Raw genomic sequence first — 8,873 nt, forward strand, 5'->3', positions numbered from 1 at the left:
AAAAAAAGATTATTGTTCTTATGTACCGTCGAGTTGGAACTGACTCATAACTAACTGTCCAGCATGATTTCTGAAGCAGTAAAGTGCACAGAGGAGATTGCCCATCTTTCTTCTACACCATCCAGATTGCAACCAAGGAAATCTTCTGGGCAATTCTGCTTCATTCTGTAGGACTGATAAATTTGGAATTGACTCAATAGCACACGATATAATAGCATAATGATCTAACAGATAAATTCCAGAATTTAAGCAACTTAAAATAATGGAAAAGTATTTGTATTCCCTTAACAATTCAATGCAGGTGAGTGGCCTTTTTCTGCTTGCTAATTCCATCTATATACAGCCAGTGGAGGGGTCAAATCAGGATGAAGATGGCTTCCCCACTTCTTAACTGCCTGGACTTGGAAATAGACAAACTCCTTTGATTGGCAATTCATTGGAGAAAATCAGTCTCTGCAGGAGGCTGAGAAATGCAGCCCCTGACTCATTAACTCTTTCAAAGCAATATTTTTATGATATGAAAAAAAGATGGATGCTGGTCATTATCTATGCTACACCCTCACTCACTTACTGCCACTGAGCCTAAACCAATTCATAAATTATTCTCCAGTGAGTTTTCAGAGGCTGTATATTTCATGGGAGGAGATTACCTATCTTTCTCCCAAGTAATAACTGGTGTATTCAAACCATCTCCTTTGGGTTGGCAGCGCAATTCTTTACCCATGGTCATCAGTGCTCCCTGACTATACTACAAGCAGTTAATCAACATTTCTCTTCAAAAGTGTTCTTAGTTGCTGTTGAATCAGCTCCTCTTCATGACAACCCAATGTACAGCAAAACGAAATGCTACTAAGTCCTGTGCCATCCCCATAATTGGTTGGAAATATGACGGTTTTGAACCATAAAGTTTTCATTAGCTGATTTTCGGAAGGATAACCAGGCTTTTCCTCTTAGTCCATCTTAGCCTGGAAGTTCTGCTAAAATTTGTCCAGTATCATTAGCATCACTTACTCTTCCATGGAAAGCTGGTGGCTACATATGTGGTCCATTGTTGGGAATCAAAGCTGGATCTCCCACATGGAAGGCAAGAATTCCATCACTGAACTGTCACTGCCCCCATTTTCAGGGATAACATTGTATAAGTGTACAAAATTAAACAAATCAAAGCAGACTTGATTTCTCAATCCAATCTGTGAATTTCTAAAAATTCCTAATCTAATTCATAATTCATGCTATGGAAAGAACCAATAGAACAGATGGGCACTCAACAGCCTATTTTCACTATGTTAGTCTTAAATCAATATGATGTGTTTGTCTACTGCCTCTGGATCATAAATTAAAGGCAGCTGTAGAAGTGTCCGTGATGAAACAGAACACAACACTTGACTTTAAAAGATTATTTTCCTTCCTCTAGATCACTAGGAACACTCTGAAAACTTTATCAAAGTATAGGATTTCAAAATGTGGAAAAAACCTGAGAAATCAAGTCTCAGTTGTTTCCAAATATTTTCATTCCTGATGTCTGTCTTGAGTGTTCCTTTCCTGTCTGCCCCAAAAATTCATATTGTTAAAAAAGTGTTTGCCTTCCAAATTTAATTTAAGAAATCACTCATTTGCTCATTGCTGTCAAGTTGGAATCAACTCATAGCTGACCTTGAGGCAAGTTTTCAGAGGCTGTAAATTGTTTGGGAAGAGATTGCCCATATTTTCCCTTAGAGAAGCTGGTATATTTGAACCACTAACTTGGGAGCTGTGCTCCCAACCCACTATGCCACATGGGCTCCCTATTTAAGGATACAAATGCCTTTATGTATTGACTGTTAACCATCTACCAAAAACCGGGGAAATAGATTTACATATATGATTTAAATATGTAAATATATACATATTATTTACATAATCATTGAATCTAATTCTCATCAAACCCCAATAAAGCAGGTATAATTACTATTTCCTTTCTACAGATGAAGTGGAATTACTTACCAAAGGTAAACATAAGACTGATCAGTGACATCTCAGACAAAGGTCTCATAACTAAAGTTTACAGAATACTACAGGGTCTCCACAAGCAAAAGACTGAGAACCCAATAACAAAATGGGCATAAGATATGGAAAGACTTTTCACAAAGGAAGACATTCAAATAGCCAACAAACACATTAAGAAGTGCTCAAAATCACTGGTAATAAGACAGAACCAAAACCAACAATGAAATACCATATCATCCCAATAGTGGTGGCAAAGTTTAACAGAACAGAATGCAATTAATGTGGAGTGATTGGAGCTCTCATGCACTGCTGGTGGGATTGTAAAATTGTTCAACCACACCAGAAGGCAGTGTGGCATTTCCTTAAAAAGCTGAACATAGAAATCCCATATGACCCAGCTATTACACTGCTGGGAATATACCCAGAGGAAAATGGAACTGAGACACAAACAGAGATTTGTATACCTATGTTCATAGCAGCATTATTCACAATAGCGAGAAAATAGAAATAGCCTAAATGTTCATCAATGAATGAATTGGCTGAGAAATTATGGTACATCCACACAGTGGAATACTATGGAGCATTAAGGAGCAATGAGTTTGTAAAATACTATATAATATAGGAGAGGCTAGAAAATATTATGCTGAGTGAACTAACTCAGTTTTGTAAGGACAAATAATGCATAAGGTTATTATTATAAAAATAAAAGGATATGTAAGATACGTATCAAAGTTCAAAAGGGGAAGGGGAGAGGACTGAGTGGCAGCAGAGGGTAGGGAGAGGAGGAGATCACTAAAATACAAGAGTTTGGAGGGCAAATGGGATGTGGGGTGGTGAAGAAATTAGTCACTATCTATCTAATGGGGATATGAAAACATAGGGTAATCATAGGCATAGTTCAATGGTGATTAATTTTATGAAATACAATGTACGTGACTGATCTTTTGAAACACAGTGTGTATGTAGGAATGTATGAAAGGCAATGTACATGAATGATACATAATATATATGCATTTTGCATGCAAACCAATATAAAGTAAAAATAAGATGGGAGGGGAAAGACTGATCAGTGAATCTTTAGCGATACGATCATGTGATTACTGGTAAAAGACAGAGCTGGAGTTTGAACTCAGCTGTAACACTAGAACTCAAGATCTTCATCATTAGATAGCAGTGCTTTGCTATTTAGATAATGATTATTTTTATTCCTCCATGTTTTGATTAGCACAATTTTCTAACATGCCAATCAAGAATAAATATAAAGTAGAATTTTGATTAAATAATTTTATTGTGTATAATTTTTAGTCAGTCTGTTCACGTGATTTTTTTAAAAAAATAGGAAGTAACATAGGTTGTATACTAATGTTATATTTTGGCTCCACAAGCAGTCCCATGAGGAAATCTATTAACAAGTCCAAACCAGTAATACACTCAGATGATATTAGAACAAAAACTGACTCCTTGACTTCCAGTTGGTTTGTTTTTTTTATCCTGAATATCAGAAATACAGATAGAGTATTCTATGTAATCTTTGTAATCTCAGTTTTGTAATCTTAATAGGGTTTTTAGAATCATGGACTCAACGCGCAGAGATAAATGACTCTCAAGTCCTTTCTCCTGGTTTGAAAGAGAGGAACAAGAACAAAACCACTCATAATGACACCTCACCTCACTCTGCCTTACTTATCTCAGAAAGGTACAGAAGATGCATTATGAGAAAATTCTGGAGTGTAGATAAAATAAACCATTAAAAAGACAAACTAAGACTATCATAGGTATCTATAAAAGGGGAAAAGAAGAGCATGTCCCCTCTATGATGCAGAGAAGGATCTTCTGTGCCAGGCCTTCTTCCTCCCCTGGGCATGACAGCATAAGGCAGGGAGCCTTTGGTAGGAAAGACCACAACCACTGTATATAATGTAAAGGACTTTCAAGTATTTCCTTTAGAGGCTGGGGGATGCAGAGAGCTTGGGTCTCCTTCAGGAATCTGTCTCTCTTTTCTCCCCATACTCTCTCCTCTTTACATCTCTGGTGGAGTAATTTTACACTTTGGAGACACTTTTCTCTTTCTGGTGCTGAGAGAAAAGCATACTTAAGGACAACATAGAGTGGGAATAGGGAAGATGAGTGGGGGATATAGGTGAGTCTTTGCTATATGCTCACTACTTTTTTGTAGTCTGGACAAGGTCTTTAATCATCTTTATATCCCTGGTGTCTGGAGAAATACTTAATGTTTATTGACTCCCATTTGTTAATTGAATGAGTGGATAAATATATTTAAATTCTCAGAGCAAAGTATCAAGTCATGCTGTTACTTGGACTCAAGGCTCACTATAGGAATGGTAGGAAAGGAAAATTTCAAATGAGACTCTACTCATTCCTGGTGGCCAAGTTGGAACAGACTCCAAGCTGACTCTCTGGTGGATTTACAGAGGCTGTAAATAACAAGGGAGGAGAGTGTCCTTCTTTCTCCCACCCAGTGGCTGGTGGATTCAATCCACCAGTGAGATACTCCACTGGGTTAGCAGAGCAACTCCCACTAACTCTGCCACCGCAGAAAACCAGGAACATACGATGCTAAAATAAACGTGAGAACTTTAAGTCTCCCTTTAGTTTGTGTAGTGAACTCTGATGGCATAATCTGTAGGGAGTTGTGATTCTAACCCAAAGGTAGTGTCTCTCTGCTCGTCTGAATCCATCATGGGATAAAGAGAGACATTTTCTTCCCCTGCTATGTAAAGCCTTCAGAAACCACTGCAGGGTCAGCTCTAAGTCAGCTGCAACTCAATGACAATGAATTTGAGGGTTTTTCACAGTTCAGTTTGTGTGTGTGTGTGTGTGTGTGTGTGTGTGTGTGTGTGTGTGTGTGGTTTCTCAGGGTAAGGAGCATGCAAACGTCTTCAGAGTCCTGTGGATTGATAAAGATAAATATTAGTTGTTCAGAACTTCTATGAATCTAAAAGTGGAGAAATGTGAGTGCATAAGAAGGAGGAAATTTTGAAAAACAAGAGAGTAGATTTCTTTTTTTAACACAGAAAGAAGACAGTTAAAATGTAAAAGGCTGCTACTGAGACAGAATCTTGGATATTTTCAAATCATCATTGAAATAAGAGATTGCTCTTTTTATTTTAAACTGTATTGATAACTCAGAAGGTCGGAGAAAGGAGAGTACCTGGGAAGATACAAGAGTGAATGTTAACTTGCCTCTCACTTTTCACAGACCCTGTTCTAGGAATCAAAGGGATATTAGCACGGACTTAACTCTAAGTGGATAAGCCCTACTAAAGTTAAGCTTACCTCAAACCAGCTTCATCAAACCAATATTCTCATCTCTAGGCGGACTCCTAAAGACAGTAAGAAAACAGCACAGAAACCAGTGTGCTTTTGCCACAAAAAAAATTTTGTGCAAAATTGGAAGTCCATGGCTATGCCGTCTACCTTCCCACCATAATGTGGCTGGCTTCCATGGGTCTTGAGATGTAGGCTGGGAGAAGTCCTGAGGATGAAGCCTGTTTGCTCTTCACCTATTGCCTTGAATAAGGAAATGAGGAACTGACTCCATAAAATATGAGGAGAAGATAATGGAGGGAAAAAATGGTCCAAATTCAAATTATACCAGCATCTGATTTTTAAAAAATTCTTTATAACAAGAAGAAATAAAGGAAACACGTGGAAATTGAGCTATTTGGGAGGCAAAACACATTTTAATAATATCTGCAAACATATGAATCACCTAAACCAAGCTAGTGGTCCTCGGTTACATGATGTTTTGATTCTTGTCTGATGACCAAGATTTCAGCAGTACTGAATGGGGTGGAATGCCACATTTCCCCTTCCTTAGAACTTTCAGATTTACATCATATTTTAACTCTGTTTATGCTGGAATCATTTGTGGTAAAATTCTGACCTCTCTTTGGAACCCCAACCTTTCTTATATTACTGCTCTGGTGATAATAGAAAGTGCCCCAAACATGGCTAACCTCTAATTTTCATGATATATATATTGAAAAGCAAGCATTTTAAGATAGGCGGGGGCAAATAGAATAAGAGACGGTTAAAACAACACAGCATAACGAATCTTCTAAGAATTGCCTAGAGGGCTGCTCTGCAGACCCAAATTGTGTTCTTTTTCCCCCTTTACATTTAAATGTAAACAGACAAGTGCCCAGTCTCCAGGAAGCTTTTCCCTTTTAAAGAGCTCTTTGCTATTTAAACAGACACAGAGTCAATCTATCCACACAGAGCCCACATAAAATCCCATATTAGGGATGATACCAAACTTAAAGAATGTTGTAAAATGAGAATGGGGGAAAAAATGTACAAAATGAATTCTGCCCATTTACATGCTTTCAGTCAGGCTACTAGATAACCACGCCTCTGTCTTTGTGTTAACACTGCCGATTAGGTCAAGTTTTTACCCCTCTGAGCTCTTTTCCTGTAAATGACGGGTTTTGATGTGAAACAAGCAACATGTCAAAGCGAGTTGAAAGATGTAGGCATTTTATGCCATGTCACAATGACAGGCCGGTGAATATTTGGGCCATTAGGGGCTTATTAGTGAATAAATGACCAGATGGTTCAGTGATGCACGGAGATGGACAGAGCTGGATGCTCCTAATCAGCACTGTCTGTACTTGATGTCAAATCACATGACACAGTAACCCATGGATACCAAGTAAGAGTTACCATTAGCAAGTCAATTTGATATCTGGGTGGTGTAAACAGACTTATAACCACACTTCAGAACTGCCTGTGTTTTGAGGCAGGGAAATACAGTAGAGTATTAAAAAGCACACACACACACAAATTATTCTTTGATAATTATGCACCGAATTCCTAAGGTTTTTCAAACCCTCTTTATTCTTGAGAAAGCAATGATGGCTAGGTACACACGGAAAGAAAGAGGCTGAACTGAAAACAATAAAAGCTCAGTAAATGGCATATGAAATGCTAGCAATAATATTAGGGAAAGTGGGAGTTTAGTGAAAAGACAGAGGACCATCTTCTTACTGTACTTTTGGGAGTTAGGGGAAGACAAAGTTCAGGCACAGACCACAAACTGTAAACACAGGCAATTTGCCTTTGCGCATTTGTATTTTTTATATTTTTCCCCTCTTGATCTCTAAAAATGTTGATAGCATTTGCAATAAGTATGGGTTTCCCCTGTAGCAACATGGTTAAGTGTTTTTTGAAAAAGAGTGTATATTCCTATTTTCCTCATCATTTTCAGTATTTTCAAACTGATACATAGTCCTCACACTGTGAGCTTCACCAACTGTTATTAAAGGAAAAATAATTCTTAAAATCTAAGGAGAAAACATGTTGAAAATAAATTCTTAAGGCCAGGAATTGAGTTTGAGTTCTCAGGTTCTGAGTATTATACATCTACAAAGGAAAGAATTTACAAGTATTTCCCTCCCAGAACATCAATTAAGGCAACTCAGTACTAATGGAACAGGACTTAAATCTTATTACTGTAAATTTTCCATTTCTAAAATGGTATTTATTGTTTGTATAACATTTTTCATTTGCAAAACTATTTGTAAATATTCTATCTTAGGGCAAGGGTATTTTTACTCAATTATTATTATTTGTATTTAGTGACTTCTTCCTAGGCTTCTAAGAAGGCTCTGTGGTGTGGTTTTGTTAATCCAAAGGTCAGTGATTCAAATCCACCAGCTACTCCATGGCTAGAGATGGACAATCTCCTCTAGCTAAGATTTACAGCCTTGGAAAGCTGATGAAAGATCACCCTGGGTCATAACTGACTATAACAGTAAGTTTATTGGTCTTTTCCTCTGTGCCAACTTCAAGATAAGATAGTGAGTTAGGAGAGTAAGGAGAGCAAGGATTAGAATATCTCAAAATCTTTACAGCTACATTTAAAAAGGTTTTTTGGAGAATCTTATGTTGTGTTGTGTGCCATTGAATTGGAACTGATCCAAAAGCTGACCCTCCAGCTTGTTTTCTAAGGCATTAATTGTACAGGAGGAAGCCCATCCTTCTCCAGCAAAGCAGCTGGTAGGTTCAAACCATGTGCCTTCAGGATTGCAGTGCAACTTCTTACCAGTAGGCCACCAGAATATCATGTAATACTTGATACTTAAAAAAGATTATATAACATATAATTTTACAGACTGGCATTTTGGGCCTTACTATGTAGTATGTTGTTGTTATTGTTATGTGCTGTCAAATCAGCCAACTCATAGCTGATGCTATGAGTTGATTTTCAGAAGAAGTAAATCACATGGAAGGAGATTGCCCATTCCTCTCCCATGGAGTTACTAGCAAATTTCAACTGTGTGACTTTTAGATTGCAGCATAGATTCTTACTACTAGGCCACCAGACCTAAGATATTCATAACTAGTAATGTTGGTGATAGAACTCTGGTGGCATAGAGATTATGGAGTTGCACTGACAACCCAAAGGCAGGCAGTTTGAATCCACCATCTGCTTTGTGGAAGAAAGATGGTCAGTCTCCTCTCACGAGATTTACAGCCTCTGAAAACCTGTCTCAGGGTCAGCTATGAGTATATTCCAATCCAACTCAAGCTAAAAAAGTAAGGCTAAAGTTATAAATGTGCTTCCTTCGGAGCCATTTCTCCTACTACTTCCCATCCCATGCAACCTTCTTTTACATTTCTTAGTCTTTTACTATTGAAAATAATTTGATATCACATAGCCATATTTCTAAACAAGATACTGTTCAATTTGTGCACGTATTTCTTTATAAAAGATGCTGAACATCCACCTTGAGATTTTATTATTTATTTTTGTTACTCAGTAACACACATAATGACTCAGTATATTCCTTCCATCTTCCTTTAATACTTCCTGGATCATTTAATATTCTGCCCAAAGCATTCTTGATTACAGAAACTCTACG

Source organism: Elephantulus edwardii, unplaced genomic scaffold (genome assembly GCF_000299155.1).
Source record: "Elephantulus edwardii isolate Elephantulus edwardi_28Jun2011 unplaced genomic scaffold, EleEdw1.0 scaffold00001, whole genome shotgun sequence".
NCBI classification, from domain to species: Eukaryota; Metazoa; Chordata; class Mammalia; order Macroscelidea; family Macroscelididae; genus Elephantulus; species Elephantulus edwardii.